The following is an 11,159-nucleotide window of genomic DNA, read 5'->3' as shown; positions in this document are numbered from 1 at the left end:
GAGGTGTTCCTTTGAACATGAATTTTCGCTCCTCATTTTAATACTCTCACCAATGCGAGCTACATGATACATGCGCTACCTCCTATGTTCCCCCACCCCTTTATGAGAGAACTATGATGTTATACCTTGTCATATCCAACTAAAGGTGTTATAGCCTCTTGAATCTACTTACTGCCATGAGTCCCTTCAAGATCATTTCATCCTACTAGAGGCATCTACGACCTTCTCACCCAAATTAGCACGTCCATTACTCCTCACCCAACAATTGGGAGAGGGGTACAATACCGTTCAATTATGGTTTATTTTACTATATTTAATTATTTACTTATTGTTTATTCCACTATATTTCATCCTACGAAAAAAAAAAAAATCCTATGTATTCTGCTCCATTCAAACTTGCCATACTGTATTGTTGTTGATTATATATTGCATACAAAAGTGACATGGTGTAATTGTTATCACAGCAGGATTGTGAATAAAGAAAATTATATAAAACATGGAGAGAAATAGGAAAGTACCAGAGAGTATAGGTTAAAAGGTAAAATATAAGTAGAATATGATTAATTCTCTCTTTGATAATTTACTAATATCAATCATAACAGACACCTACAGCAGGGGGGTAAGGAGGGAGACCGTGACTGTACTTTAAGGTGTATTAAGTTATGTAGAGAAGAATCTCTTATTGTGGGGATAATTGTATACATTATGGTTTCTAACAGAAAGGGAATAGTTAATAACAGTTCCAGTTTCTGTACTTGGCATTTTTTATTAACAGATATATAACAGCGAGAAAGAGGTTTGCAGGCTCAGCCTGTCCTGGGATTTAGTGGCTGTGAACACTCAGTGCACCCTATGCCTTAACGGGTCAGTGGTTTTGTATGAAAACGTTAGATTTCTCTGCAATGAGCAGGGACAGCTACATCAAGTGGGATGTGATACGGGGGAGCACGTTTGGAATCATCTCTTGTATGTTAACTGTTTTATTATTAAATATTAAAAGGTCTCACATTTAGTTTAAAAAAATAAAATAGCATGACCCGTAGGTCACATTTTGTTAGCTATTGGGTTGTGCAGAAATCTGACCTGTGACAGTTCCACTTTAAATTATACATTTACTCTGGCAGAGGCTGGAAAATCCATTCTTCATAGCTGGATTCACTAAGATGCTCTGACCATTACGGCTGTAGTGGGGTATAGGGTTTGTAGCGAAGAAAAACACTAGTTTATTTCCTTTCCTGAGACTTTCCTTGGGCAAGGGAGGTGAGAATTCTAATCCCTGGTGGTCCCAGTGCGCCAACTGGAGCCTAACGCAAGAGGCGGGGTGAAGAGTGAGGGGTGGAGCCTAATGTAAAGGGGCTGAGCTTAGTGCCGCAGTCTGCCTCTATCTGCGGAGCGCCTGGTCGCTGTGCAGCCTGTGCACCCGCTCAGGATTGGCCCTGATAATACTCACATAATACTCACAATACTATGTATTTAAACTAATAAGTATGTTTCTAATTCAGGCTGTGTAAATTAGTTGTTCAAAATGACATGTTCCTTGCATAAATTGCTATTAGTAAGTCACCTGTAATTTCTCAGAAAAGCCACGCCCCTGGCCACACCCCCACTCATCCATTTAAAGTTAAAGTGTCTCTCTTTGTCCACTTCAGTTGTGAGGGAAATTTTTATCTTTAGAATATTTAAATTATTTGTTAAAACCCTTGAGGCTTGAATAAATTCAAACATGAACCTGTTTGAACTGATTACAATATAGCCTGTTACTTTGCTTAAATAAAAATGTTTGAACGTAAAAATGACTTTTTATACTTTACTTTTAACAGACCGTGCATACAGTACATGAAGCATGTACTATTACTCAGGGCTCCTCCTATGTACTATCAAGTCTGCACATCTTAAATTATTCCAAGTCTTTTAAAAACTTAGTGGGATAAGGCCTCTTTACTAACCTTGGGAATATATTCTAATAAATTAGCCCACTGTACGGAGAGAAGAGAAATACTGAGTAAACTCCCATTCTAATATTTAATGTACAATTTAAATATTTTCTAATTATCTCTGGCCCCACTGGGGAGATCATCAGACGATAAATGGTTTCGCTTTTTGAGGATTACAATAGTATGGAATTTCCTTTATTTACACAGTGCTAAGGTTATAGGCCCCTCTGGGAAAACGGGGGCAAATAATCAAAGTTATTCCATGCAAAGCATTTCTTCCCAGTTACTGCAACAACCCAGAATACTTCTAGCATTAAAAGAATATTTTTTTTTGTATTTGAAAACAATATTATTATAACAGTAGCAGCGTATATGTAAAGTCATTCAGAAATCTCTTTGTCAATTTTTATAATATAAAAACATCTTTGCTTTTGTATTACACAGCCATGCTACAGTGCTCCCTATTAAACGTTAATAAATGTGTAGGGGTTTTGAAAAATACTCTCTGTCTCATTACCTTTCAGCTTAAAGCAAGGTGAATTGTTAGTGTAGGACTCACCTAAAAGGTTTGCCTTGACGTGGCAGGCAAGCTTACACTTTAAATGGACCGACTGCTACCTCTGAAAACGGTGGAACTGTATTGGGTATTTCCATGGAAATCCCAAACCCCTGAACCGATCTGGGTGATTTTTTGATATTTTGGTCCCCCAGATTGGGGCTATCAGGGGATGTGACTTTTGTGGGGTTCCCGTGTGTTTTGGGAGTACGTTCAAGCTGTTGTTAAAATGTTTTCTGTGCCTGGAGATAATTGAGATTAGTGCAGTTCCTGACTCAATTATCTCTCAGGCACAGGGGAGGGATTACCCTGTTTTGTTTGGGAGTGTCTTGGACCTGAGAGCCAATGTAATTACAGTGAGTGCTTTGCCATAGTCTCCTCTTAGGGAATGCCCCTGGAATGGGAGTTGGGAAACCCCTTGCATGGGGAGTTGCATATAAACTGTTCGGTTGGCCTAAATAAATTCATTCCTGTTGGACGCTTCATCTAGTCTAGGCTGATGTTTGGGTATACTTCTGATTGCTTGGGGAATTTACTTGGATACTGCATTTTCTTCTGGAGAATGTTCGAATCAATACCTGAACTGCGAGCTATAATCACTCAGCCTTTAGCAGTTCGTGTGGAAACTAAAGCGAACGGGTATCTGAAATACCAGCGTTCGTAACAGTGTGCAGGTACCTTGATGTTTTTTTTCTCTATGCTTTGAGGATGAGGTGTACTATAGTCATTGCTGCTGTCCAGGAGCACTGGGGGTTTGACCTCAGGGCTTAATTTTGTATGTTTATATTTCCAAAATAGACTGCAGGGTGGGAAATTAATGAGCGCATTAAATCACACTGGAAAAACGAAGCATCAAAGAAAACTAGTGATAACAGGATGAAAGGCCAAGGTCCAATAGCTCAAAATAGTCACTAATCGCAGGTGTTCACAAGCATTGGGGCCACAAACTGCTGTCACACAGGGGAATATATTGTCCAAACCCCAGGCACGTGCAAACGAAGACCTATTCATGGTGAGAGTAGACAAGGACTGTCCGGGTGTTTGTAAGATTGTAGAATGTAGGTGCCCTTGAAGCATTAAGTATCATAGTCATTGTGCCATCCTTTATTACAATCAAAGATATAGGTGCCCCTCATTCAGGGCCAGATTAAGAGCCAATTGGGCCTGGTGCTGACAATTATGATGGGCCTAATTACAGAATCTTATCGACAGAAAACACTAAAACAGTTATGCAACATACAGTAGTGGTGCGCAACAAAGAAAATAGCATTCACTGTGGACCTCTCATAGAGAAATAATTTGCATCCGTGTTATTAATTAAGGTGCATATAAGGTGTATTGATATTAATACCTAGTGCAAAACAGTGATTGTGACCAAACAAATATAGTCAGTAAATAAACTTGCAAACAGTAATCACTTTGACACCTATAAAGGAGGCAAAAAACAAGAGAGGACACCTATAAAGGAGACAAAACAAGAGACAATCACTGGAGCCCTCCCTCATTTGTACTTAATACCTGACCCTATAACATGTTGCGGAAATGTTGTAGAAACGCAAGCCATGTGCCTCAAACGTATGGAGCTAATGCGCGGCAAAGGCTGCGTACATTAGACCTCCCCATTGGAAAGCATTATTCAATGCTTTCCTATGGGGAAAGTCTGACGCTGGAGGTCCGTGAAGACATCCAGCGTCAGATAACCGACCAAAGGTCGGTTTGGATTCCGGAAGCGCCCTCAGTGGCCACTGGGGCAGACTTATTAAAGCTGCAATGTTTTACAATGTTTTACATTGCAGCACTAAGTGCAAAAGGGCCACAGCATTTAGACTACTTCAATTATCTCAAGTGGTCTGGGTGCCTACAGTGTGCCTTTAAGCACTAAAGCCCCCCATCTATAAACATAATGCATCTACTGTTCCCCCCGCCTCCCCCTCCCCATGCTTGAGACCCATTTACTACTGGGAAGAGTGTAATAGTAGTGCTTTGCTGAATTATTTTTGTTATGTATTACATTATAGGTACAGAATGAGTCACTGATGTACTTTTACTATTGAAGAATGGGTTGCTAGCCTAATGACGTGTACGTACTTTGGGTCACTGTCAAAACAGGTTAAGATCCACCGGCCTAACATAAACCAGTAGACCAGCTAGAAACAGATGATATTGACATTAGCCAGGTCAAAGATTCCAGAGATCAGAATAATAGAGAAAATATTTGGGCACAAAACAGAGATACCTATTCACTCAGAATCATATTATACAAGGCAGTGAGAACCATGTAAAGGTTTCAAAGGAAAGGCAATGCAGATATTATCGGTTTCCATTAATCCTGTCAGTGTTATTTACCAATGTGAAAATGTAACATAAATTAAAAGGGATTTTCACATTTAAGGTAAAAGTAGCGGAATTGGAAAAATTCTCTAAGTCAGATATGCTTCCAGGCAGGGGCGTTTTAGCCGCAAGGCAAACAAGGCATTTGCCTTGGGCGGCATTTTCCAGAGGGCGGCAAAAAACGCCGCCCCCAAATGCCCAGGGCAAATGCCTTGTTAGCCTCGCGGCTAACTGGGCTGCCGGGCGGGTGGGCGGCTGGCGAGGGAGCTCTTCCTCTGAGCGCTCTGCTCAGCTCCCTCGCGCGCCGCAGAGTGAGACTGGGAGCCGGAATATGACGTCATCTTCCGGCTCCCAGCCTCACTCTGCGGCGCGCGAGGGAGCTGAGCAGACAGCTCAGAGGAAGATCTCCCTCGCCAGCCGCCTACCCGCTAGCGCACAGCAGCCTGCACGCCCGACCGGCAGCCACTGGACCACCAGGGAGAAAGAGACCCCCCCCCCCCCAGCATTCCCAAAGATAAGGAGGCTGGGGGGTAGGTTAAATTAAAAAAAAAAATATATATATATATATATATATATATATGTTAATGTGTGTGTGTTTGTCTGACTGTGTGTGTGTGACTGTGTGTCTGACTGTGTGTGTGTGTGTGTCTGACTGTGTGTGTGTGTGTGTGTGTCTGTGTGTGTGTCTGACTGTGTGTGTGTGTGTCTGTTAATGTGTGTGTGTCTGTAGTGTGTGTGTGTGTGTGTGTCTGACTGTGTGTGTGTTTGTCTGACTGTGTGTGTGTGTGTGTGTGTCTGACTGTGTGTGTGTTTGTCTGACTGTGTGTGTGTGTTTGTCTCACTGTGTGTGTGTGTGTGTGTGTCTGACTGTGTGTCTGACTCTGTGTGTGTGTGCCTGACTGTGTGTGTGTGTGTCTGACTATGTGTGTGTGTCTGTTAATGTGTGTGTCTGTTAGTGTGTGTGTGTGTGTGTCTGACTGTGTGTGTGTCTGTTAGTGTGTGTGTATGTTAGTGTGTGTGTCTGACTGTGTGTGTGTGTCTGACTGTCTGTGTGTATCTGACAGTGTGTGTGTGTGTGTGTTTGTTAGTGAGTGTGTGTGTGTCTCTTAGTGAGTGTGTGTGTCTGTTAGTGAGTGTGTGTGTCTGCTAGTGAGTGTGTGTGTGTGTGTGTCTGCTAGTGAGTGTGTATGCCTGTGTGTGTGTGTGTCTGTTAGCTAGTGTATGCGTATCTGTCAGTGAATGTGTGTGTGTGTATTTAGAAGGCGGGACGGGGGGAAGGGTTGGGTGGGGGTGGCGCGGAGAGGGGCGCCTGAGTTTTGTCCTGCCTAGGGCAGCACAAAACCAGGATACACCACTGCTTCCAGGTCAGCTACTTTGGCCTAAAATTTGGAAATTCACTTTAAGTGCTCATTTTAGTGAATAACCATGTGTGTCTCCAAAATATGTGAGTGCACAAGCTGGCTCTTTCAGATTGATACTGACATATATTTTTATTATATGAGTCTTTGGTAACTTGATCCCATTGTACAGCGCTGCGGAATTTGTTGATGAGTTATAATTAAAGGGATCCTATAGTGCCAGGAAAACAAAGCCGTTTTCCTGGCACTATAGGTCCCTACAGTGCCCCCCTCCCTCGCGACCCCCTCCCCCAGGGCTGAAGGGGTTAAACCCCGTTCAGTCACTTACCGGAATCCAGTGCCGATGTCCCTCAGCAGTGGGTCAGGCTCCGCCTACGCTCCTCCCACATCGACGGCAGCCCACAGGGGAAACCTAATGCGCGTGCATTAGACCTCCCAATAGGAAAGCATTATTAAATGCTTTCCTATGGGGAAAATCTTACGCTGGAGGTCCATGAGGACAGATAACAGACCAAAAGTCAGTTTAGAATCCGGAAGCCCTCCAGTGGCTGTCTGTTAGACAGCCACAGAGGGCAGACTTAGAGCTGCAATGTTAACATTGAAGTTCTCTGGAACTGCAATATTTTACATTGCAGCACTAAGTGCCAAAGGGTCACAGCACCCAGACTACTTCAATGAGCTGAAGTGGTCTGGGTGCCTACAGTGTCCCTTTAATAATGTAGCACACGTATATCTCTGTGCTATATTCATGTATTCTAAAGGAAATTACAAAATACGTTTGATATTTGTATTGAGTTTATTAAAGGAACACTATAGTCACCTAAACAACTTAATGAAGCAGTTTTAGTGTATAGATCATGCTTCTCAGATTTCACTGGTCAATTCACTGCCATTTAGGAGTTAAATCACTTAGTTTCTGTTTATGCAGCCCTTGTCACACCTCCCCTGGATCTGATTGTTTACCTTAAACAATTGTATCTCTTTCTCTGTAAATTGAACTATAATCACATACAGGAGGCTCTTGCAGGGTCTAGCAAACTATTAACATAGCAGGGGATAAGAAAATCTAAATTAAACAGAACTTGCAATAAAGGAAGGATAAACTTTAGATGACTCTTTACAGGAAGTATTTAGGAAGGCTGTGCAAGTAACATGCAGGAAGGTGTGACTAGGGTTCATAAACAAAGTGATTTAACTCCTAAATGGCAGAGAATCGAGCAGTGAGACTGCAGGGACATGGTCTATACACCAAAACTGCTTTATTAAGCTAAAGTTGTTTTGCTGACTATAGTGTCCCTTTAATGTATATGTACATTTGTGGACTGTGCAATAGTGTTTTGTACTTGGCAGTATTTCTTGGTTTTCTGTCATTCAGTTGTTGTACAAATAAAACTCTAATGATGTTTTGCTGAACCTACACAGTTTGTTATATGAGAAGGCTTTTAAATGTTGATTTTTTATTTTACTCGAAAACTACTAGGACCACTCTGTTTTATGCCTAGTAAAAGACAACACTCACCCGAGTCCAGCAATTTTAAAATGTTTAATCAGATATTCCTCCATTTTCAGACTCACCTGTGAAGACAAAGGGTTAATCTGATGCCTTTGGTGATCATTGTGAATTTAAGTATTTATTTTGTGCTGTGCTCCCTATTGTGAAAATAATTAATCCCAGAAGATAGATATTGTAAACTGCTAACAGTTTTGAAATAAAGATACAGCCACCACAGTAAATATTTTTGCAAAACCAGCACAGCTTGAAGGGAGCCAGGGGTAGTGATGGCAGATAGCACCAGCTGTGACGCCGCAGGAATTGGACACTGGATGTATTATCGTATTTCCATAACAAGACGTTGATATTATATAGACTTGTCAGGCCACCTATAACAAGAGCTCCTCTATCAGCATGAAGGAAAATAGCAAATTCACAGTATTTTCCATGAATTTATATTCAATACATGTATGTACGCAGTGGGGAATCGTGATGCAGCATAGTAACATAAAACTATCCCAATTCACCAGCCAAATAATGACAGACAATGTAGTATGGATAAAACAGGCCACAGCATTTATTATAACATATGACAAATACTGCATAACACATCCATCATTTATTTTAATATTCTCCTTTCTTTGATATAACCCAAACGTCAAACATAAATAACCATAACTTAGCATATAGCTTAACACAGTGTCATACAGTATAACCCAAGCATCCTTGCCAATATACTAACCATGAGCCTATGTACCACTTCCTCTTACCTCCCCCCTCGGCATAAATTCCTTTTCTTTCCAATGCTTACCACCAGCCGATCTTTGACCTTTTCCTCGCTCGGTGGGCACGTCAAAACAGGTAACCTTAGGTTAACCCTTTAGAGCAGGGGATGTTGAGACCTGAAACTTGATCACTTAATTTCACATATTAACCTAACCGCCTCAAACTTAATTGGCAAGGTCATACCACGGCTTGCTGCGACTAAATAAACCCATGGGGCGGGTGGGAGGGAAGCTGTTTGCTGGCCCGAATCCCAAGTGGCAATGAGGTAAGACCATCCCCCACCAAGCTCACACACCACATAATCCCACCCACACATTCCTACATAGCCAATCACAAGCATCCATCCCCACACTCATACATGTGCCCTTGTCCGCTTAGCTGCGCTATTTCCCCAGGGCCTTGTTTGCCCATGAAGAGTTTATTCGCCTAAATCAGGGCTGCCCAACAGGTAGATCCCCAGATGTTGTAGAACTTCAACTCCCATGATGCTTTGTCATTCTAAATGCATTCTAAAGGCATGCAAGGCATCATAGGAGTTGTAGTTCCACAACATCTGGGGATCTACCTTTTGGGCAGCCCTGGCCTAAATGGGCCTTGTTGAGCTTTGACCGGAATTGCACATTTTAGGCAAATATAGCCAAGCTGGAAGAACTTTCCAACGTAAAGGGACACTGCAGGCACCAAAACAACTTAATCTAAATGAAATTGTTATGGTGCTAGGAGGCCCCTGTTGGCACTTTTACTTTAAGGTGTTAAACTATTCTCAAACCGTTTAACCCCAAAGTTGCCTCCAGTTGTGATGTCCACTCCCCCCCAACTGTTTCTGGCTTCTGCATTTTCAGATTCAGGAAGCGCAGAGTGCCACCGGGCAGGGGGGAAATGATTGGCTGAGAGAGGTCAGCTGAAACTCTCAGCCAATCAGTGACTCCCTATTCACAAAACTGACTTGAGAAAGATAACACCACTTGTGCCTCTGTTTTACATTGCAGGGTTAAGGAAACAAGGACACCGCACCCTGACCACTTCAGTAAGATAAAATGGTCTGTGTGCCTATATTATCCTGTTAACATTGCAATGAAAACATTATAGTTTCTCTAAAAAGGCAACTTTTCAGCTGCATAGTTAAAGGGACAGGGAGAGTGCAGACCACTTGAATGAGATGAAGTGGTAAGGGTGCTTCCAGTGTCGATTTAAGTTTCGATAAGCTGAGAATCACTTGTCCTGTTAACAATAAACCTTAGTCTTCACCATTTAAAAAAAACAGCCAGCAAAGCTTTATTACAGTGTTTGCAGTGAATACCAAGTCACTCCTTAGTTAAAGAGGCAACGCTGGGATCATTCTGTTGCTCTATTAGTGAATAGATTTCTTTGTCTGGAATTGCAAATATTGTATTTTTTTTAAATCAATTAAGGGAACACCCATAACACCATAACCACTACCGACTGCTGTACTGACTATGGTGCCAAGAATGCCCTACTGCCTTCCCATAGTAAATAGACAAATCATTAAGGAATAGTTTGACAGCATACCTTATTTCCATGGGTGCCTACAGGAAAAGCCAAATGTCTCTCCTGGGAGCATTCAAATGATGCTCTCACCCAATGATAGCTGCCCTGCATTCATACATGCACTAATGTTCTAAACAAATAGAAATCTGCATTTACACATATTAATACTCCATACAGTGAGCATGGCATGCATGAGAACAAAAAGCTGTTTACGCATTTTGTGGTGTTTACATTTTTCGGTGTGGCTAGTACCCTTGGCATTATGACATTGAAAGAAATACATATTAAACAGCCCTGCTGGACAGAATTAGCCAAATGTGCAATTATCCCAGTGCTAACATCCATGTGCTTGTGTGGAAGCTATAGGAGGTAACTTGAGTATTTGAACAGTTGTCTTTCTTTATTTTTTCTTCTGTATCGTGTTTTTTTTTTTTTTTTTTAAGTGTACCATTTTGTTGAGAGATTTAGGAGCGATGGAACATTGGGTATTATAGCTAATATCACTGGGCAACTTTTTCCAAACCTAAAAGTTCTGCCACTAGACAAGCACATCACTAATCCCTAGAAGAAGAAAAATGTGGCTACTACCCCTTTAACAGTACAAATCAGACTTATTCCATCTTTAACCAAATCCCCTATAGTATACACATTGGCGTCATATATTTGTAGTATGCATTTATATTCCAATTTTGATGTCCTTTTTAACCCCTGCGTCACTGCCTGAAGATGTTTTACAATTATTTTTTGCTAATTAATTTTCTTCTCCTGATCCCCGATGCCATTCCGCTGGATTGCTTTTTCTAATTTGGCCAAAACGGAATTTATATAACATTTGAGGGGCCTCATTAAATACCACCGTGGAGACCACCTCTTTAATAAGTCACAGGCTGATATTCAATTCTGCACGCTTGTCAGATCCACACGCAATGAGCACTTAGTGAGAGACACCTTTCAACAGGCTCTTCTCAGTAATGAGAAACCTAATTTCTCTTCAGTCTACAAGTGGCTCACCCTTCATCCTCCTTCATCATCCTTTGGAGACGTTCTGAGGGCGAGAAGAACAATCCATCAGATCTTGCCCAAATATTCGAGAAGAGTAGGTAGCAGCCGAGTGAATTTTTCGTCTTGAAAATCTAGAGTGAAAGAGCAGAAATAAAAAAACACTTTGAATTAGCAGCATAGGGAAATATAAG

Source organism: Pelobates fuscus, chromosome 7 (assembly GCF_036172605.1).
Source record: "Pelobates fuscus isolate aPelFus1 chromosome 7, aPelFus1.pri, whole genome shotgun sequence".
Classification (NCBI taxonomy): Eukaryota; Metazoa; Chordata; class Amphibia; order Anura; family Pelobatidae; genus Pelobates; species Pelobates fuscus.
This window is presented reverse-complemented; position numbering follows the sequence as displayed.